The sequence below is a fragment of the Rhinichthys klamathensis genome, unplaced genomic scaffold (assembly GCF_029890125.1).
Source record: "Rhinichthys klamathensis goyatoka isolate OS25496 unplaced genomic scaffold, OSU_Roscu_1.1 h1tg000006l_1, whole genome shotgun sequence".
Classification (NCBI taxonomy): Eukaryota; Metazoa; Chordata; class Actinopteri; order Cypriniformes; family Leuciscidae; genus Rhinichthys; species Rhinichthys klamathensis.
Window position 1 is genome coordinate 1,850,245 of NW_026606559.1, and position 23,941 is coordinate 1,874,185.

The 23,941-nt window shown below is 40.9% G+C and overlaps 1 pseudogene; it reads right to left on the reverse strand.

Moving 5' to 3' along the window:
- Window positions 1–832: 832 nt before the first annotated feature.
- On the reverse strand, window positions 833–2,013 carry LOC130090993 (C-C chemokine receptor type 5-like; annotated as a pseudogene).
- Between the last annotated feature and the right edge of the window lie 21,928 nt (window positions 2,014–23,941).

Sequence of the window (23,941 nt, forward strand, 5' to 3'; positions counted from 1 at the left end):
TATGTAACGATAAAGATTGCAGTGGCTTCATAAATTAATTAAAAACATTAAAAAAAACAAAGTACACATGATGCACATTTCTTTGTTCTTCATTTTCTAGAACTAGAGTTTAAGAACCTTGCTGTATTTTTGTGTAATTAATTAAGAGAAAGTACAGCGCCATCTTACTCCGACTAAAGTGACTTGAACACACCTACCATCGTAAACACGACTTCCCACCTCGTAAGTAAGAACTTCCCAGGTGGACTTGAACGCACCATAAATGTGCATAAATGTGCCTCAGGCAGTCAGTATGAATTTAAAACACAGTACTTCAGATTATCCAGAGCTCATAATGATTACGTCGGTGCATTTTGGGTAAAAATTTAATAAATATTACTCCTCTGTATAGAAATTTGACATTAACATATTAGTATGAATCTATCAATATTTCTCCAAATGTGCATGCTTTTGAACTAAAAGCCCTGAGGCACGTTGTTTTGTCAAGCATTTTCATGACAACCGTACAATTTTTTTTCTGAATAGGAGCAGCTGGCGCTCATATTTTAAACAAAAATATCGACTTCTCATATTCATAACTCCTGACACATATTAACAACTGTAACTTTGAGCTAATTTAAACAAAGAACGCTTTACAGTGTGTCGGTGTCCTTGTGAAGCTTAACATACATCATTATTGTCAAACAAAAGTGTAAAAAAACAGAACAAAGACAACTTTCAAGATAAACTTGATATACATTCAATAAAAAGGGGAACTTGGGGATGGTAAAAATATAAGCTACAGTACTCTAAGCTCTAAGCTAAAACAACTCTCTGGAGGAACAAGTTTGCTCTATGCAATTTGTGTCGAGGAATACTCAGAAGATCTGGAGAAGACTGAGCTTCTGCGTTCAGATAACTGTTAAGAGACATTTGTGCAATGGCTGAAGCAAAATGGAAACTGATCTTTTAGGACTTTAAGGACTGCTCTTCTGAACTTCTGTCCAGCAAAGGCGTAGATAATAGGGTTGAGGCAACAGTGGCTTAAGGCGATAGTTTCCACCCACTGCATGGCAAGGCTCAAATTAGTATGCCAGTCGCAAGAAATCATGTAGCCTTTCCTCTGCAGGAACATGAGAAACGTGACAATGTTGTATGGAGTCCAGAAGAGGAAATAAACTGCCACCACAGCCAGGATGAGTCTGATGACTTTGTGTCTTTTTTGTGATTTTATGCTGAGCAGAGTGGGGATGATCCGGGAATAGCAAAAGCTCATAATAATCACGGGGATAATCAAGCTCAGGAGGTTCATCTGAAGGTAAGTAAATGACATCCAGGCTGTACCTTCAGGAAAATCGGTTCCACAGGATGCTTTGATGCCTGGATCATTTTTCTCTTTGGCAAAAATAATATTAGGGAGGGATGCAAACAGACTGAGCATCCATACAAATGAGGCCAGAATCAAATGCATTTTTGCAGACGGACTTCTGGAAAAGAGACTGTGGGCATGGACGATGACGACATAGCGATCCAATGTCATTAGGACCATGAAGAAGATGCTGCCATAGAGGCCGATCATGAAGAAACCTGTTATGGTATGACACATGAATTTGCCGAAAATCCACTCATCTTTGGCGCCGTGAGCCAGAAAAGGGAGCGACACAAGAAAGAGCAGGTCAGACAGGGCTAGGTTGAAGAGGCACACGTATGTCATATTGGTTTTTTGACGGTATCTGATCAGCACCCACACTACCAGGCCGTTTCCGATGAAGCCAACAATGAAAACTATGCTGTACAGGGTGGGAAGGAAAACCTCACTGAAGGCATTCGCGTTGCCATTGTTGCATGGGGTTCCAGGAGTCTCCACTTGGTTATCGTAGTAGTCAGCATAGCTCTCTGTCACTTCAGCTTGGAGGGGACACAAAGAACACAATGATAAGTCATATAATATAATATAATATATACACTATATTGCCAAAAGTATTGGGGACAACCCTCCAAGTCATTGAATTCAGGTGTTCCAATCACTTCCATGTTCGCAGTTGTATAAAATCAAACACCTAGGCATGCAGAATGCTTCTACAAACATTTGTGAAAGAATGGGTTGCTCTCAGGAGCTCAGAGAATTCAAGCGTGGTACTGTGATAGGTTGCCACCTGTGCAATAAGTCCAGTCGTGAAATTTCCTCACTACTAAGTATTCCACGTAGGGGTGGGCGATATGGCAAAATATCATATCACGATTTTTTTCAGGAAAATCACGATTCACGATTTTATCACGATCCTCTTTCATGTTGGTTTTACTATTTTGCAAGTGACTGAGCACTAATTTCCTTATTTTAAAAACAAAGCCTTACAAGGTAACAAAATATGAAATAAAAAAAGAATGGCAGACAATTAGGCCAAAGTGGCGCAAATAAAAAAATAGGCTACACAACATAATATACAAATGAAATAAACAGTTCTTTATTTTTTAAGCAGTAGGTGTGTTTAACAGTAGCATTCAAGAAAGAAATGAAATGAACAAATATAAAAATAAAACACTACATAGACATCACTGTATAAATTACACATTAATTCTTATTAAAGCTACTTTTAAAGTTCTCAGTCAAGAGCAGTGAGTGATTTTCTCTTTGTGTTTTGTTTTATTAACATTAAAGGATTAGTTCCCCCCAAAATAAAAATTGTCATAATTTACTTTCTCAAGTAGTTTTTACTCTGAATAAGTTTCTTTCTTCTGTTCTGGAAATAAAAGTTATTTTGAAGAATGTGGGTCACCAAACAGTTGCTGGTCCTCAGTGACTTCTACGGTATATTTTTTCCTATGGAAGTCAATGGGGACCAGCAACTGTTTGGATAGCCATATTCTTCAAAATATATTCTTTTTTTTTTGTTCAGCACAAGAAAGAAATTAATACTGGTTTGGAACAACATTAGAGTGAGTAAATAATGACGGTGAACTATCCCTTTAAGGACAAGCGGCCGTGGGCTACTGTCACTTTAAGACCGGCGCATCAAAAGCATATGACACGCACTCTATTTTCTCTCAAAAGTGTGCTTTCACTTTAGACATTAGTTAACCAACTGTGTTTATGTAAATCTTGTGTGTATTTGACAGTAGTATTAGCGCAATAAGACTTGAAAGATAACTTAGTCCAGTAACCAGGCACTGTTTAACGTTTTAGTGTGTAACCGCTCAGAAAAGCGCTTGTTAGTTAGAACCACGCAACAGCATGCAAATGAAATGTTTATCCGGCAAACCTTTAATGCACAGGCAAATAATAAACTTTTATGAACTGCAGTCCCGTCCTGTGAGTGTAACTCTACCGCTGCGTTAACATGTGATGTGTGAATGTACGTCGCGTGAGTATGTTGAGATGGAGGCGCCAGAACTGCAACTGATAGAATGCACTAGAACTATCGATACTACGATATTTCTTCAAAAGCAGATCGTGGAGGCATTTTAATCGTCCACGATCAAAAACCGTGATATCGCACAACCCTAATTCCACGGTCAACTGTTAGTGGTATTATAACAAAGTGGAAGCATTTGGTAACAACAGCAACTCAGCCACGAAGTGGTAGACCGCGTAAAATCACAGAGCGGGGTCAGCGCATGCTGAGGCGCACAGTGCGCAGAAGTCGCCAACTTTCTGCAGTCACTAGCTCCAAACTTCATGTGGCCTTCAGATTACCTCAGGAACAGTGCGTAGAGCTTCATGGAATGGGTTTCCATGTCCGAGGTGCATCCAAGCCTCACATCACCAAGTGCAATGTAAAGCGTTGATGCAGTGGTGTAAAGCACGCCGCCACTGAACTCTAGAGCAGTGGAGTCGTGTTCTCTGGAGCGACGAATCACGCTTCTCTGTCTGGCAATCTGATGGACCAGTCTGGGTTTGGCGGTTTCCAGGAGAATGGTACTTGCCTGACTGCATGGATGAGTGACTTTGATGTGTAGGAACTTGACTGGCCTGCACATACTCCTGACCTCAACCCGATAGAACACCTTTGGGATGAATTAGAGCGGAGACTGTGAGCCAGGCCTTCTCGTCCAACATCAGTGCCTGACCTAACAAATGTGCTTCTAGAAGAATGATCAAAAATGCCCATAAACACTCTCCTAAACCTTGAGGAAAGCCTTCCCAGAAGAATTGAAGCTGTTATAGTTGCAAAGGGTGGGCCAACTCCATATTAAACCCTACAAATCAGGAATTGAATGTCATTAAAGTTCATGTGCATGTAAAGGCAGACGTCCCCAAACTTTTGGCCATATAGTGTATATATATATATTTGGCAATCAAAAAAGGAACATTATTTGAATAGGATTTTCCTTTGTCAAAGTATTACCAGTGTTGCAATTGTTGCATGGGGTTCCAGGAATCTCTTTTTCTTTAAAGTTATAGTAGTCAGCATAGATGTCTGTCGATGTAGCTTGGAGGGAACACAAAGAACACAATGATAAGTCATATATATATATACATTCATATTCATATATTCAACATTACAGTGTAATTGAAAGCTATACTTTATTTTTTTTTTTTTTTTTTTTACATTTATTAGGCTTAAAAAAAGTAACAACTTTTAATTTAAGTGAACTTGACACAATTCTCATAAACCTATAAATGTCATATTTACCCATGCCCTTCCTACCCGTCTAACATACACAGAACAATATAGGCTTAGGCTACAGAAATTGAATAAGTTATCAAACAGTCTGCACTGCATAAATTATTAGATCAATCCTTATTAAAGCTACAAAAGTTCTTTAGTCAAGAGCAGCGAGTAATTTTCTCTGTTCCCTTTGTTCTTTAGGGGCTTTCGCACTGGGAAGTTTTAGGAACTTAGTTCTAGGAACTATAGCCACCAGTTGCATTTACACCACCAGTAGGAATTCTGAAGTGACATATGCTGAGCTTGTTGTTGTGATTTTTGGTCCCACTTTATATTAAGTGGCTTTAACCATTATGTACTAACATTGAAATTAATAATTTAATACAATGGAATTATTGTGTACATACATATTTTTACATTGTACTTATATTTTTAAAATACCTGCATGTAATTATAGTGTTACAATGTGGTTCTGTGTCCTGTCATGTTTAGTGGTTCCCTGTCTTGTCATTAGTAGTTCCAGGTGTTTCCCATTTACCACGCCCCCTTGTTATCCTATCTAGCTCGTGTGTCCCTGATTATTTAAGCCCTGTGTTTCAGCCTTGTCCTTGTGAGTTCTTGTCTAATGTTTAACGTCATGTTGGTTGTTCCTGTTCCCGAGTCCTGTATCTAGTCTTGCCTGTTGTAAAGTTTGTTAATTAAAGCGTGTGCTGCAGTTGGATCCTGCCTCATCTTTAATTCAACCGCATCACGTCACATATAGCTGTAATTAATTTATGTAATTACATTTGTAATTACACTGTTAACCCTTCCTTTACACCTTAACCCACCCTTAAACCTACTCATACCCTAACCTTACCCGTGTCACACCTCAATAGCAGCAATGTGTTTTACAATACAACATGAATACAATAAGTACATTGTACTTATTTTTAGATGCAAGTACATAGTACTTAAAACCACTTAATATAATGTGGGACCTGACTTTTATTTTGAAGGCGCTGAGAACGCCAGCCAGAGCCTGAGCACACAGTGCTCGCGCTCAATAGTTTACGATCTGTCGAACAGTCCTGTCTAATACGTTATTAGATAGAACAGTTATACATTGAAAGTAGACAGTAAATGAAAAGGTATAACGTATTCTGTGTGGTTGATGTCCAGTGTGGCTAGCTGAGCAGAAACACATAATCATACTTGGCTTGGCCAGATTATTTTGATAGCTTAAATAGATCTGTCATGACAGCAACAGTTACTCACACAATCACTTCGTCTTTAGTGATTTTGCCTTCAAAATAAATGTACAAGAACGTTTTTGCAGCAATGTTTTATTTTGAGATGAAGTGATAGCTTTTAATCTGAAAAAATCTGAAAGACATTCAAAAGAGTCTGTGGGTCGTTAGACACACCTTTTAAATAGATGTCATGAAATGTCTAATATTTTATTCTTTGCAAACAGCGACAACTTCGTTGCAGATAAGACACACCGGCTTTGCATTCACAAAACTAGGTAGGATGAACGCATAGTTGTCTTTCCATTCTTCTTCAGGCTACGGCAAATAATTATCTCAATAAGTTAGGTTCCATTGTGTAACAAGCACATTAAAATGATACACATTTATTATTCACATATGGAAAGAGGAAATAAAACAGTTCGTTAAGAGCATGACTCAAACATGCCATTAATGGGCTTATTCAAGTCCTCTTATTTTTATCCATTCCGCATCTCCCACATATGTGTGTTTTAGCAAGGCAGTCTGTGTTGCAAGTTGGTGAATGAAGATACTTTCCAGGTTTGTCACTACTGCTTTATTAACTTATCCATTGTAAAACCCAGACACCGCCACACAAATGTGTCTTTTTGTTAATGACTGTCCTACTACAGGATTTAACACAGAGTAACAGCTCACTACCAGTTACAAAAGACACTGTAACAGTCGGTCACAGGCAATTCTAGTTGCATTTTTCATCAATTCATTTCTTAAATTATCCTTTGACTATGTTCTAGCTGGCCATCTAGCGAAAACATTTTTTGGCCTGATGCCAAACTTACTTGCCGACCCCTGGCATAAAGGTTAAGAGGCCCATCTATCACTTTTTCCATGTTCGTAGAGTTAGTTTCTGGAGTAAATATATAATCTGTATGTTTACACAGCTTTTTTAAAAATGGCTGGTGCTGGTGTTTCGTGTGCATTCAGCCAATCAGCGTACACTAAGGACACGGATAGTTCCTATAGTGCTGGTTTAGACCCTACTCTGAATTAGGAGCTAAATTAGTTCCTCTAATGGCGCTTTTCCACTACACAGTACCAGCTCGCCTCGGCTCGGCTCGGCTCGACTCGACTCGCCTTTGTTTGGTTTTCCACTGTCTAAAAGTTGTACCTGTACCTGCTTTCGGGTACTTTTTTTCGTACCACCTCCGGCGAGGTTCTAAGCGAGCTGAGGCGAGCTAAGCCGATACTAAAATGTGACGTGAAAACAATGCCGACTGCTGATTGGTCACAGAGAATCTGCGTCATCATTGCACGCGCCAGATGGAGTATCCAGAATAACCCCGCCATTTTTAAATAGTTTGGCCAGAAATAGTTACTAAACTTACTACTATTATTATGGCAACTCGGACGAATACGCCGTGGTCAAACGAGGAGGTGCAGACATTCCTTTGTTTGGTTGCCAAAGAGAGGATCCAGCGAGAGCTTGATGGGGCAACGAGGAACGAAATGCGTCGCTATGACGACCGGGTACTATTTGTGGCGGTACTTTCTGCAATGGAAAACGGAGCGAAAAGCGAGCCGAGTCGAGGCGAGCCAAGGCGAGTCGAGTCGAGTCGAGCTGGTACTGGTAATGGAAAAGCGCCATAAAAGGAGTTCCTAGAACTAAAATCTTTCCTAGTTCCTGCGGTGCGAACATGCCAAAATCCGGGTACTTCCGCCAATAGTTCTATAGGAACTATGAAAAGGTTCCTCCTGTGCGAAAGCCCCTTTTGATTAACTTTAATGACAGACAGAATTATTGGCTGCTGTCACTTTAAGATCTAACCCTGCTGCACATGACGCAGATCTCACTCACGTCTCATTCTCTTACAACTCTTTACGGTCAATTTTAGACTTTAACTCATTTAAGATGAGGATACTCGACAAACCGGACATTTTGGCATTAATGTGTGTGTTATTGTTCGTTCAAGCGGGAAAGAGAACTCAAATCTGGCGCTGTCTGTGTCAGGACATTCTGTTCTCCTATTGCACTTGAATGGTTTAAAAGTATTTGCATGAATAAGAGCGTGGCAATATAATGTAACCGTAGCCAAATGATGGCAGAAAATGCTGGATGCTGCGTTAAATGTTTTAATATAATATATCCGTGCATTAGTAGCCTATATTGGATCCATGGTCTTCAAGGGACAGCAGCTTACAGTAATAAACCTGCTGCTGTGTTCTTAATGTTAATCAAACAAATCACTCACTGCTCTTGATTGAATTACTTTTGTAACTTTAGTAACAAATGTGTCTATATTTATACAGTGAAGACTATGCAGTGTTAATTTACATTTGATTACCCTACTTTATTCAAATTCTGTACCTGAAAACTAAGGTTAGACCTGAAAATTTGTGCCATCTAATTGAATTATTTGTTCTTATTTTATTACTGACTGTTTACTTGTCTTTAATAATGTTTTAAATTTACATTAATTAGGCTATTAGTTTTTGCTGTATCAAAATTGTAATAGAGAATTGTGATATTTCACTGGTATCTAAACATTTGAACCACTGACGCAACCAGGCCAGTAAATATGTGCTGTAGGCTACTAAATAAAGGATAAAATATGATAGAGCAATAGAATGAACAGTGAAACAGAGGCTAAATACATTTTAAAATGAATAATTAAGCATGAAAGTAACTGAAGGAAATATAATTTGCTAAACAAATATAAATCAATGAATATGATTCAAATTCATTTTCTTTACCTAATTTAAAAATTACAAATGCAGTGAAAATACACTATTGACAAGTACAAAAATGAAAGTACCGGTATCGGCCCAGTTCTGGAAAAAGTGGTATTGGTGCATTCCTAGTTAAAAATTGACATGTCTAATGATGTATTTCAAGATAATAAAACAATTAATGCTTTAGTTTAAAAGATATTGATTAATTCATGATGCCAAATTTAAAATGTAATATTACATAAGCAAATGGTAACACACACAACCTTGTTGTAAAGCGTTAGGAAACACAAAATAATAAATCCCCATTGCACGCCCAGCGCCATTTAATTTTAAGACAATTAGGACGTCTTCCCCAGGCTTCATAAACTTACTCTCCATCCTGCCGACGATGTTTGCTTGCTACTCTCCAAAGTGATATCTCCGCTCCGGCGTCTATGTTTAGTATGACTCGATTGCAACTGGATCTCAACAACAATTTTTCCAAGACCCGCACCATTCTACTTCTGATTGGCTAGTAATGTTAGTTTGGCTGAGAGTGAAAGCTGTGTTACTCTCATACGATTGGTAGGCGAACTCATGAAGTCGAACTGATATCAACAGGTTTTTTTTTTTAATGTAGGCTAGGGCTACCTTTTTTTCCGCAGCTAAAAACCGTACGCCTATGGCAAGCCGGATTAACATTTAATATTTAAAACCTACTAGTATCTACTTTCATGCTACTAGTAGGCTACTTATCTTTTAGATACTATTATCTATTCCATTTAGTACTAGTAGCCTACTTATTCTTTAGCTACTAGTGCTAATTATTTAGTTACTAGTGCCTATTCTTTAGATACGAGTACCATTTTAAAAGATAGTAGTTATTCATTAGATACTAGTTCTTATTTTTTAGATACTGGTACTTATCCATTAGATAGCCTATTCAATTGGCACTAGTACTTATTTATTAGATACTACTTATTCATTATTCTAGTACTTATTATTAGATAGTACTTATTCATTCAATACCAGTACCTATTAAATAGATACTAGTACTTATTCATTAGAAACTAGTACCTATTAAATCGATACTAGTACTTATTCATTAGATACTAGTAGCCTACTTATTTCGATATATATTGATACAAAATACACACACACACACACACACATATATATATGAACACCATGTTTGTTGTGCCTTGTTGTAGGCATATATGTGTAGGGCTGCATAAAATAATAGGCTAACAATAGCCTATAGCAGGCGGCCAATAAATCGTGCACTTCAGTAACATTATCATATTATTATCATATATCACTTCAAATGTTTCCATTTGTTCGAGCGTAATGAAATGAAATTGGAGTAAGTAAAAACATGAAGCCTATTGTTTGGCGCGCTTTGCTTTTCCAGTGCGTAAGGTATGTGTTGACAGGTTTACCCCTACCCCTAGAAAATAAGAGTATTTTGAAAAAACTTGACAACTTAAAGAAAAAAACTGGCACTAGAGATAGAGTTGCTTCAAAGGAACTTCAGAGTAAGTGCTAATATATTATTTCACACAGAGTACTATTGCTGACTTTGCATAATATCTCTTATTGCAGGCAAAATATAACTTGATCACTGTTTTTTCTTTACAAAGAACAATTAAAATAAAACTCAAAGAACTAAGCATATTTGTCTTGTCTTTTATTAAACATTAATTAAAGGTTTTTTATATTTTTTCTGATGGTACAATGTTGTGTAATATGGCACATGCGATGTCACAGGCCGTGTCAGGTGCAGCCCTCAGACTTTTCAGATACTTTAGTTTGCTAAAGTTCACTTCATTGTCTGCCCTTGTCCTGGCTAGAGCTGCATTGAAACTGGTCTGGGGTTTGGGTCAGGGAATGGGGTCATAAACACCTGTCTCCAAGCAGGATCCTGTTGTAATCACCTGTTTAATGGAAAAATTCAGTTCTGTTATAGGATAAGCATAAGTGTATGTAATACAGTGAGCTTGATATTTATATTTTTCCTTACCACGTTCAAATAATGTGCATAAATCTCTGAAAATTCTTGAGTCATGCACAGATCCTGGCCATATTTGTGATATGGAACATATAGTTCCCAGTATTTATACGGTTAAAATATGTCTGTGTCTCATGTGACTTTGTTTTTTGTACACTCTGTGACTTTACAAATCACAACATGTAAATAGGAAAATGTTTGCATTATTTTGTCACTTATTTGGATTAGTATGTTAGCTGCAACCATTTACATCCAGTCTTTGTACTAAGCTAGGCTAGCGGTGGGTGCGTCAAACAGACTTATAGCACGCACGGAGATGAAAAAGGTATGTATGGACTTATCTAACTCTGGGGGATAAGGTGAATAGGCTAAAGTCCCAAAAAGTCGGAGTGTTCCTTTAAGTAGCTCTAAATCTACACATGGTATTTCTAATTCCCATATAGGTCTAATAGGCCACACCACATTTGCGCCAAACTCTTTATCATAAACCCCTGTATCTTTTGCCATTTGATCCCCTGTCCACCCAAAACTTGTTTTTTGTTTTGTCTCCTTCTCCCAGCATGTCTGCAGCACCTTTTTTGCTGGATGACTATCTCCTTGCCCTCTTAAATTAACCCAATAATTAGCCCCTAGCTGCTTCCTCCTCAAACACAATGGCATTTCACCTGCTTCAACTTGTAGAGCACATACTGGGGAAGTTCTAACCGCTCCTACACACACTCTTAAAGCCCGAGCTTGTATAATATCCAGGTCTGCCAACACAGATTTGGCTGCCAAATACCATTCCCTGACTTTCTTTCTTGTGAAGAACATAACTTTTGTTTTTTTCCACTGAAAATTTAAATCCCCATTCTGTCCCCCACTTCTCAACTTGATTAATTCCATCTTGCATTTTTTTAACTACATATTCCACATTTCTCCCTCTTTTCCACAATGCTCCGTCATCTGCAAACAATAATCTCCCCATGTCATTTGGAATGTTTACAAATACACATTTATCATAATGGAAAATGAAGTTGGACTTATTACACTCCCCTGAGGTGTCCCGTTCTCTACCGTATATTGACTTGATAATTCTGCTCCTATCTTCACCTGAATAGTTCTTTCATTTAAAAAGTCCATAATCCAATTAAATATTCTCCCTCCAACACCCATTCGATTCAGTTTAATTAGCAATCCTACCTTACATAACATATCATATGCCTTTTCCACGTCGAAAAATACTGCTACCATTGTCTCTTTATTTATTTGAGCTTTCCTTATTTCATCTTCTAGCCTAATCACTGAATCTATAGTACTCCCTCCTTTCCTGAAACCGCTTTGATATGAAACCACCATTTCTCTTTTCTCCAAGAAGTATATTAACCTCTCATTCACCATACGTTCCATTATCTTACAGATATGGGACGTCAAGGCAATTGGTCTATAGCTTCCAGGTCTGCTGGCATCTTTTCCTGGCTTCCTTATTGGAATTATTATAGCCTCCTTCCAACTCCCTGGTATAATTCCCTCTATCCACACTCTGTTGTACAACATCATTAATTTTTCCATACCTTCTACACTTAGATGCTTCATCATACAATAACATATTTCATCCTTCCCTGGAGTCTGTCCTGCTTTGTCTAGTGCCCTTTTTAACTCTCCTATTCTAAAGGGGACATTCTGTCCATCCTCCATACTACTTTTCCTACCCAAAGCCTCCATATTTTCAGACTTTGTTTTCTCTCTACCTCTTCTACCTTCTTCCTGTAAATTATTTGAACTATGTCTCGTAACAAAGTTTTTGCCAATAACTCTGCCTTTTGCCCATTTCTTACTGCTGTCTTATTTCCCTCAAACAGAACCGGATAACTCCATTCCCTCCTGTCTCCCCCCATCTTTTTTTATCATCCCCCACACTTCCCCAACCTGAGTTGTGTTTCCAATAGAATCACAATACTCCCTCCATTTTAATCTTTTTGCCTGACGTCCCCTGGTCTTTCTTCACTGGTGTTTATATGGTCCCAGTGATGAGTTGGTCGATGGCCGTCAGGTGTGTGCGTTGATTGCTGGTCAGCTGCTCTGTAATTGCCAGGGGCGACTGATGTTGGGATGAAGGGAGATAGCTGTCAGGTGTGTGTTTCGATTGCTGGTCAGCGCGGGCCCGTTCTTCGTACGTTGCTTAAAACATCCGAGATCAAACGAGACATCCAAGATAATATCATCGTGCTCATCATGATCCGGCTAATTAGGTTCTTCGAACACTCCTGTCGGTTATGATTAGTATAGCTGGATTGAGTTATCTGAGATAATTGCGCGTTCATGCGCTGGGTTAAAAGGGGATGTATCGATAGTAGAAACGTTGATCAGCAACGCTGCTATACACGAATCCGACGAGCGTTCTGTGTAGGCTGCCATCTTGTGGCGACGCCATTACTGAGCTGTTACCGGTATGTAAACAAACCTCTGTGATAACACACCCTCGATGACAGCTACAGCCAGGCAGAATGACTTGTTGGGTTGATGATGTTAGACAGTGGCCTCCAGTCACAGATGAAGGTAGGCCAATCAATCAAAAATCGTACAAACGATCTTACAGATTATTTATGAAAATAGCTTGGGAAGCTAGCTAGGCTAACGTTAGCTAATGGGGAAACTATAAAAAGATCTGTCCATTTGGCAACAATAAATAAATGACATCAAATAAACGAATTAATGTTTTTCATTTGTGTCCATTATTTATCTCATTTTCACATTGCAAAAGGCAAGGGTAAGGTACAGCTAGAAAGTATACATAATATCGACCAATTAGTGTTTTTAAACCATGGAAAGAGGTCAATATAACAGCAGGAGAACAATTATGTCACATAACGTTACATTTAGCTCAGGAAAGCCATTTAATGACCATAGCATGTTAATTGAATAGAAAAAATAGCTAGAGAGGAGATTTTGCTGAGTACTATATTACATAGGCCTATTTTTATTTTTTTACTTATGTCATTAAATAATTGTTATTATAACAAAAACTGCATTATATTTAATTTAATTTGTTATTTTAATTTGTTATTTAAAAAAAATTATGTCACAGTCAAGCAAATCAAACATTAACAACAGACATAACAGTAATGTTACTAACGTTACTGCCCCAATGCGCCCTTTACTGCCGCCATTGAAACAATTTAAACCGGAACATGTTTTCCCACTCGACATTATAAAAGTTGTAACGTTAGTGACAGTCGTAAATCGCGGGCTGTTTATTCCAGTGGACGCAAGTTGCAAATAAAACAATAGGAGGCAATGGCGCAACGCTACCCACCAACAGCTCAGTTATGGCGCCCGCTTACTTCCGGTAGTTTCGCCGGATTTCATCTATAGGCTGCTCACTGTGGCCAAAGAGCGCGCTCAGTTTTTTTCTCCACAGAAGAGCAAGAGTTATTGCTTGAAGGATATGCAGAATTTGAAAACTTAATTAAAACGCCAGGGAACACCTTAAAGTGTGCAAAAGCCAGGAGAGAGGGCTGGCAAAACGTAGCAGACAAACAAAGTTTGTAGTTAGATGTTTTTATCACTTATTATATTTTTTATATTTTAATAGTTTCTAAATAATTAATAACTTTGTTCATTGTAATGTCAGAGTCACCACCCACTACTAGAGCATGGGAACAAGTAAAAGTGAAGTACTAGAATATTCTACATAATAGTAATTTGTACTAACTAATCTCTTTTAAAAGGGCACTGTTAATAAATGTTTGCCTGTTTATAAAAGCAACCAAGAAAAAGGCTGAGAAAAAAAAAAAGAAAAGAAAAATGAACAGGTGGTGGTCCTGCACCCCCACAGTATACCCAGGCAGAAGAGCTGGCCCTTGGGTTAAATGTGAACCTTGTGGAGGGCATCCCTGGGTTCAGCTCTTCCTCAGACCCACAGCCAGGAGCAGCAACACCTTCACTGCTGGTAAATGAACTTTAAATGATCCTAGCACATTGTAAAATAATTTGTTGCTGCATTAAATTAAGTAGGCCTATAATCCAAATGGCTGTCCAGTCATATCAGCTGTTAAACCTTGAAGTAATGAATTGCTTTGACTTGTGAAAGTCTACATGTGTGACTGTGAAACTACATAGTTAATGTACAAATATATGTTGCCATGAGTTATTGATCACATTTCCCCCCAGTGTACTTCATTGTAATGAAATTGTGTTTTCCTCTTTTGTGCAGTTGTAGTGACTTTGACATAATTCACCTTTGTTCTTGGCATTGTTCCTCACTGTTGTTCAGGGATCGTGGTCCCTTTAAATGTTCTGTATGCGTGATGACGTGAGACGCTAGTCAGCGCCATTTTGGAGTTGAGTGTTATTGTTTTGAATAATAATAAACGACACACGCATTCGTGTGCTCAATGTGAGAAGTTGTCTCTTGCGATTTACTACAATTTCCACACTGGTGACCCCGACATTAGTCTGCTGGACGTATCCAGTGACCCAACACGACCATGGCCACGAACGCTGTCACCCTCAAACTCCCCGAATTCTGGGAATCGTCGGCATCGGCTTGGTTTGCCCAGACTGAAGCGCAGTTTGCGTTACGAGAGATCACTGCGGATACAACAAAGTATTACTACGTTGTGTCGGCTCTCGGTAATGCAACGGCATCGAGAGTGGTGAGCCTTCTTTCAAACCCTTCGGAAACTGAGAAGTATGCAGCACTCAAAGCCCACCTGTTAAAAACGTTCGGACTGACGGACGCTGAGAGAGCCGGTAGGCTTTTCTCCCTTCAAGGATTGGGTGACAGCAAACCGTCCGAGCTCATGGATCATATGCTGGATCTTTTGGGTGAGCACAGACCCAATTTTCTTTTTATACAGCTTTTCCTGCGTCAGATGCCTTCACAAGTGAGAGCTGCATTAGCCAACACCACAATCACTGACTGTCGGAGACTGGCCGAGGAGGCTGATAAATTTTTCCTGGCGAGTCAGGCACATCGCTTCGGTGACACGGAACGACTCCACCTTTATCGCGGCTACCACTTCTCGGCGGCAGCAGTCTTCTGGCCCCCAACAACCTTCAGGCTTGTGTTTTTACCATGCGAAGTTTGGAACTAAGGCTGACAAATGTCGCCTACCATGCAGTTTCGGCGGGTCGGGAAACGCAGGGGCTGGCGCTCACTAGTGGCCATGAGTGTCGACCGCGTAGGCAGGCTGCTTTTCATCCACGACAGCATCTCCGGATGGCGTTTTCTGTGCGACACAGGAGCACAGAGGAGCGTCCTGCCTGCATCCCGTTTGGACATGGTGACTGACAGCCACGGCCCCCCTATGGAAGCTGCCAATGGAAGCGCCATCCGCACTTATGGACAAAGGTACGTCGAATTGTGTTTCGGAGGACAGCGCTTCGGCTGGAACTTTGTTACAGCAAAGGTGGCCGTTCCCCTCCTCGGTGCTGATTTTTTGTGTGCCTGATTGACGCCGTCACGTTTTGCTCTTATACATGCATGCTCAGCGGGCCCGACTCCATACGACTGTCTTGCTGGCATGCTTTCAATTTCTGATGATTTCCACCGTCTGCTTGCCAGGTTCCCAGCTCTCACTCAGCCCACTTTCTCTGCATCTGCCGTGAAGCATGGTGTGGAGCATCATCTCGCCACTACTGGTCCGCCCGTGTATGCCCGTGCTCGGCGCCTCGACCCGACCAAGCTTGCCATTGCAAAGGCTGAGTTTGTGAACATGGAGCGCCTGGGAATAGTCCGCAGATCCGACAGCCCATGGGCATCGCCTTCATATCGTCCCCAAACCTGGTGGTGGCTGGCGTTCGTGTGGCGACAACCGGCGGCTTAATGAGGCAACGGCACCTGACCGATACCCAGTTCCGAACATACAGGATTTTTCAGCACACCCTGTCTGGCAAAGTGATTTTTTCGAAGGTGGACCTTGTTAGAGGTTATCATCAGGTTCCGGTACATCCACTGGACATTCCCAAAACGGAACACCGTTTGGTTTGTTTGAGTTCCTGCGCATGCTGTTCGGCCTTAAAAACGCCGCCCAATCTTTTCAACGACTCATGGACTCTGTGTTGCGGGACCTGCCTTTCCTTTTTGTGTATTTGGATGACATCCTAGTAGCGAGCATGTCCAAGTCTCAGCACCTCGCGCACCTCCAAACCCTTTTGAGCGGCTTAGCCAGCATGGACTGATTTTCAACCCCGCCAAATGCCAGTTCGGCTTGACCACCATCGACTTCCTAGGACACAGAGTCACTAAGGACGGGGCAGTCCCCCTCCCGTCAAAGGTGGAGGCGGTCACACAGTTCCCGCGCCCTCTCACTGTCAAATCCCTGCAGGAGTTCCTCGGCATGGTAAATTTTTACCACCGTTTCATCCCTCGAGCCGCTCAGCTCATGCAGCCTTTGCATGAGGCCTTGAAGGGTAAACCCAAGCACGCTGTATCCTGGAATGAGAGTAGAGACAGGGCTTTTGCTGCCACTAAGACAGCCCTAGCAAACGCCACCATGTTGGCACATCCTTCTCCAACAGCCCCCATCTCCATCTCCTCGGATGCCTCGGACTATGCTGTTGGTGCTGTATATGAGCAGTGGGTAGATGGGGCCTGGCAGCTGCTGGCTCTATTTAGCCGTCAGCTGCGCCCCTGTGAGCGTAAGTACAGCACATCCGACCGGGAGTTGCTGGGTCTCTACCTCGCTATCCGACACTTTCGTACCCTGCTGGAGGGCCGACATTTCACCGCTTTTGTGGACCACAAGCCGTTGACTTTTGCCATGGCCAAGGTGGCTGAACCGTGGTCCGCCCGCCAGCAACGTCATCTGTCCTACATTTCTGAGTTCACCACGGACTTGCAGCACGTCGCCGTTAAGACCAACCGAGTGGCGGACTGCCTATCACGGGCTGTGGCTGGGGCAGTCCACCTGGGTTTGGATTACGACCGCATGGCAGCGACTCAGGCCACAGACCCAGATGTGCAACTCCTGAGGACCTCGGCTACAGGGTTGCAGCTCGAGGACGTGGTTTTTGGCGATGCCGGCACCAAGCTCCTGTGTGACATCTCCACAGGTAGTCCTCTGCCGGTCGTTCCCTCGGGATGGAGGCGACAAGTTTTTGTTGCTGTCCATGGTCTCTCCCATCTGGGTACGAAAGCGTCACAGAGACTGGTGGCAGGGAAGTTTGTTTGGCACGGCCTCAAGAAGGACGTTAGGGATTGGTGTAACACCTGTGTTGAATACCAACGGGCCAAAGTCCATCGCCACACTAAAGCCCCGTTAGGGTTTTTTTTCGGTTCCGGAAAGACGTTTTGACCATGTAAATGTGGACCTGATTGGTCCTCTGCCCTCCTCTCACGGTTTCACATATTTGTTCACCATGGTTGACAGGACCACCCGCTGGCCCGAGGCTGTGCCTTTGACGTCAGTGACGTCTTCCGAAATGACATGGGCATTTATTGGCACCTGGGTTGCACGTTTCGGCACTCCTTCGGACATTTCCTCTGACCGAGGCACACAGTTTACTTCTGAGCTGTGGGCCGCTGTCGCACAGAGCCTCGGAGTGAAACTCCACCGTACGACCGCATATCACCCGCAAGCTTACGGACTCTTTGAACGTTTTCATAGATCAATGAAGGCTGCCCTGCGCGCTGGCCTCAAAGACAGCAACTGGGTGATGCTGGGCATCAGGACCGCGCCAAAGGAGGACCTTCAGTCCTCATCCGCGGAGTTGGTTTATGGACAGCCACTGCGGGTACCAGGGGATTTTGTCCCTAGCACCACGGTTCCCTGGTCTGCTACTTTTCAGCGGTCCACTCTACTGGACAATGCGAGGCTTTTCGCACCTGTCCCTACTTCCCATCACGGCCTTCCTCAGTCACACATACCCGCTGGACTTCAGACGGCTGACTACGTTTTCATTCTCCACGATGCCCACAGGGGACCTCTACGTCCGCCCTACGAGGGCCCATTTCGGGTTCTGGAGAAGGGGGACAAACATTTTGTGGTGGACAGGGGCGGGAAACCGGAGCGACTCTCCATTGACCGCCTCAAACCGGCTCACTTGGACGTGGCCAGGCCCATAGACCTGGCCCAGGTCCTACGGCGCGGACGGCCTCCTGCTCTGCCCCCACCCCTTGCTCCCCTCCCTCCCAAGCCTCCCACAAGCCTCCATGTCCCACACCTGTGTCAGGGCGGGTTGCCAGCTGCAGTGCGTCTCCTCCTCCTTCCGTGCAGCGCAGCCGTTGTGGCAGGTTGATATACGCCCTCCTTCCCGTTGACTGTTTGGTTCTCCTGATATGGTGAATTCTGGGGGGACGTGTGTAGTGACTTTGACATACATAATTCACCTTTGTTCTTGGCATTGTTCCTCACTGTTGTTCAGGGATCGTGGTCCCTTTAAATGTTCTGTATGCGTGATAACGTGAGACGCTAGTCAGCGCCATTTTGGAGTTGAGTGTTGTTGTTTTGAATAATAATAAACGACACACGCATTCGTGTGCTCAATGTGAGAAGTTGTCTCTTGCGATTTCCTACAATTTCCACACAGTATTAAACAATACACCAACACTTTTATGTGTTCCCAAGCAAGTGGTGGCTGAAGCATGTGCAGGAAGACTTTTTTAATGTTACATCAAAAGGGAAGAAAGTACAACACTTTGTAATGGCCATTTTTCCCCCAATGCACAGGACAGTGAAGAAGTGCATAAATAACTTGACTTAATTTACACTTGAGTACCTATTATTTCTGAATGCAATATGAGTTGCAGGAGTCCACATCTACAGAAGAGTCTGCACAAAGCAGTGATGCAGAGGTGGGCAGTGTTGTACTTTTCCTTTTAATTTTTGATGCATAAGCCATGTGTTTGACAGGTTTACCCCTACCCCAAGAAAACAGAGTATTTTGAAAATACTTGACAACTTAAAGAAAAAAAAAACTGGCACTAGAGATAGAGTTGCTTCAAAGGAACTTCAGAGTAAGTGCTAATATATTATTTCACACAGAGTACAATATATATTATTTGCAGGCAAAAGATGACTTGATCACTGGCTTTTCTTTACAAAGAACAATTAAAATAAAACTCAAAGAACTAAGCATATTTGTCTTGTCTTTTATTAAACATTAATGAATTTTTTTTATATTTTTTCTGATGGTGCAATGTTGTGTAATATGGCACATGCAATGTCACAGGCCTTGTCAGGTGCAGCCCTCAGACTTTTCAGATACTTTAGTTTGCTAAAGTTCACTTCATTGTCTGCCCTTGTCTTGGCTAGAGCTGCATTGTAACTGGTCTGGGGTTTGGGTCAGGGAATGGGGTCATAAACACCTGTCTCCAAGCAGGATCCTGTTGTAATCACCTGTTTAATGGAAAAATTCTGTTCTGTTAGGATAAGCATAAGTGTATGTAATACAGTGAGCTTGATATTTATATTTTTCCTTACCACGTTCAAATAATGTACATAAATCTTTGAAAATTCTTGAGTCATGCACAGATCCTGGCCATATTTGTGATATGGAACATATATCACACACCATCTAAGAGATTTTAGTCTGTCAACAGCCTTTTTTTAAATTTGATATAATATTAATAATCTGGAATATTAAGAATCAATAGTAACTTGCCTGGACTGTTATTAAAGCCCAACTCCGACGAGTCGAACATTTATGCGTTTCCAACAAATTAATGATGTAAACGACATCCTCACGAGTCATGAGAAAAATTATCTCTCTCAAAAAGTACACTATCGCGACTTCCTGTAAAAGACTTCCCATATCAGCTCCGCTTATAAAGCCGCGATATAATCCTGTTAACATGAAATAAGCCTGCTCGCGAACAGGTTCAAGCTGGCGCACCTGTTGCTATGACAGCAAGTCCAGGATGAGCGTCGAAGAACTAAACAATCCAAGATAACTGAGTTAGCGACGTACGAAGAACGGGCCCCTGCTCTCTGTGTGTGTTGCCAGGGGCGACTGATGTCGGAACGATGGTAGTCTGCCACAAGATAATGTTTTGGCTTTACAGCAGCTCTAGAATAAAGTTATTGTCCAGCTAAAGTTAGTTTTGATTGATTGATTGATTCACTTCAGTTGCAAAGATCATTAGTTATTAACTTAGGGGCTGCTAACACGACACCGTTCTAATAGAAAACCCTTAACGCGCTCCGGCCCGCTCATTCGCACAACAACAGTGCACTGTCAACAGCCTGTCAACAGGCACTGTTGTTGTGCTCATTCGCACAACAACAGTGCCTGGTGGCTCTAGAACGCAAACCTTGAAATAGATTCCAAGGTGCAAGCCTTGAAAAATGTTGAAAAAAAAAGTTATCTGAGTATAAAAGTTATGCGTAAACTTCAAAAACGCGAACCTGTGAGAACACTGAAGGCGTGCACATGCGTATTACGTTTTTAGTCTATAGGTGTTCGCGTTTGAATATGTGCGCAGGTGTGTAGTGTTTCTTTACAAATTTACCTCAACAAATTACTTGTCTGGCCTTAAAAATGTATAATACAAATGCTAAACTTGCTAAAATATACCCCTCTGTCAGCGATGCATAGGTGCAAGCAATCACCAGCAGATCTCATTCATATGTTGTGGGGATGCCCTAAATTATTTGATTACTGGACTAAAATACTCAAAACTTTGAGGGATGCCTTTGCCATAGATCTTGATACAAATCCACATCTGGCCATTTTTGGGATGACTGTTGATGTTAACCTTTCAGTAACGGTTCAAAAGGCTCTAGCCTTTACTACTTTATTAACGAGACGTCTCATACTTTTGAAGTGGAAACATGCCTCACCCCCTTCTTTTGATGCATGGCTAAAAGAAGTGTTCACTTGCATTAAATTGGAAAAGACTGGTTCTTTAAAAACCTTTGATAAACTGTGGCACCCCTTTTTAGATTATTTACTTGCTAACTCTCAAGACACTTAAGCTGAGCATTTACTTTATTTTATTTTATTCTGCAAATGCTTTGTTCAAGATATCAATATTGTGTCGGTTGTTGTTGTGTTTTTTTATTTTTATTTTTTTTTTTATTTTTATTGGAAGCTGTAGGTTGTTTATCTGAGGGAGGGTCTTATTGGGGTATTAACAGTGTGGAATTATAATCTCATCAATTCAGTGTTATTATCTGTTGACTTGATGTTCCAAGCAGAAAAACTAATAAAGAGATAAAAAAAAAAATAATTATAATACAGAATTTTTTAATGCTTCCACGTAGCCATGTGAACTGGAATTATTTTAACAACGTTTTATCTGTGCAGAGGTAAAGTGAAGGGAAGGAGGCCTTCACAGGGAAGAGACTTGTTGACACTTCATCAGATCTGGATACGGCTTGGATGCGGCGGACTGGGGTAAACCTCGGGATAAACAGAGAGACTAATATTAGCGTAGACGCCATTCTTCTTGTGATATAACAGATACATCAGGATTTATGGAAAGTGTTCCCAGTTCCGGCTGACCTAATCTATGCAGCCTAACATTGAATTATAGAAGTTTATAATATGTTACGTGTATGCTAGGTCAAAGAGATGTGTTTTTAGTCTAGATTTAAACTGACAGAGTGTGTCTGCTTCCCGGATGATGTTAGGAAGACCGTTCCAAAGTATTGGTGCTAAAAAAGGATCTACCGCCAGCAGTCGATTTTGATATTCTAGGTATTATCAACTGGCCGGAATTTTGAGATCGCAATAGACGTGAAGGACTATAATGCGTTAAGAGCTCGCTCAAGTACTGGGGAGCTAAACCATTTAGTGCTTTGTAAGTAATCAGCAATATTTTAAAATTTATACGATGTTTAATAGGCAGCTAATGCAGTGTAGACAGAACCGGGCTAATATGGTCATACTTCCTGGTTCTGGTAAGAACTCTGCTGCTGTGTTTTGGACCAGCTGTAGTTTGTTTATTAAGCGTGCAGGGCAACCACCCATAATAGCATTACAATAATCTAGCCTTGGTGTTATGAACGCATGAACTAATTGTTCCGCATTTGTTATTGAGAGAATATGACGTAATGAAAGATAGGTATCAAAGAGCACATCCAGGTTCCTAACTGACGACAAAGACTTGACAGAGCAGCCATCAAGTGTTAAACAGTATTCTAGGTTATTACGTGAGAACGTTTTTTTGTCCAATAATTAGAATCTCTGTTTTTCAGAATTAAGTAGTAGGAAATTACTAGTCATCCAGTTTTTTTTATATCAGCTATTCCGTTAATCTTGTGAATTGGTAAATTTTGTTAGGGCATGAAGAAATATAGAGCTGAGTATCATCAGCATAACAGTGAAAACTAACGCCATACTTCCTAATGATATCTCCCAAGGGTAGCATGTACAGAGTGAACAGCAACGGTCCTAGTACTGAGCCTTGTGGTACTCCATACTGAACTTGTGATCGATAAGACATCTCTTCATTTACTGCTAGAAACTGATAACGGTCAGATAAATTTTACCATTTAAACCATGCTAATGCAATTCCACTAATGGCAACATTATTTTCGAGTCTATTTAAAATAACGTTGGGGTCAATAGTATCAAATGCAGCACTAAGATCGACTAACACTAATAGAGAAATACAACCACGATCGGATGATAAGAGCAAATAATTTAATGAGAGCTGTCTCAGTACTATGGTACGGTCTAAATCCTGACTGGAAATCCTCGCAGATACCATTTCTTTCTAAAAAGGAACATAGTTGTGAGGGGATACTGCCTTTTCTAGTATCTTTGACAGAAAAGGTAGATTCTAGATCGGCCTGTAATTGACTAATTTTGTAGGATCAAGTTATAATAGTTATAATTTTCACCCTGATATTATCAATCTTGTAAGTAAAGAAGTTCATAAAGTCATTACTGCTGTGCTGCTTGGAAACGTCTGAGGTTGAAGCTTTATTTTTTTGTTAATTTAGCCACTTTTTCAAATAAATACCTAGGGTTTTGTTTATTTTCTTCTAATAGGGTTGAAAAATAAGCAGATCTAGCAGCTTTTAAGGCCTCTCTGTACGCGATTGTAGCCTGGTTCTACCAGACTCTCGTACATTTCATTTGTACAGAGAGTCTGGCCTCGCTCCATTGAGAAACGTTTACTTCCTTGTAGGCGGGTTCTCTGTTAAAGTTCAAAACTATTGGATCTGCCCAGAGTCACTCAGGATCTGCCATAACCAATCGCTAACGTGTGGTCGTGATGTATGTCATGCGCCGAAACCGGCTGGAAACATGTCTGAATTCCATATTCATAAATCTAAATATCTAAATGCTAAACCTCTCTTTCTTATATTTGTGAAAGAATTTAAAAAAAGTTGTCTGAGAACAAAAAAGTCTTAAACATTATCTGTTTGTAATTATTTTCCTTTTTTCAGTGTCATGTAATTCTCTTAACTTGTTAATGTTTATTTTATATTGGGTGTTTCTCAAAACCAAGAATGCAAAGAACGGACTTGTGTTCTTGGGGAGAACGC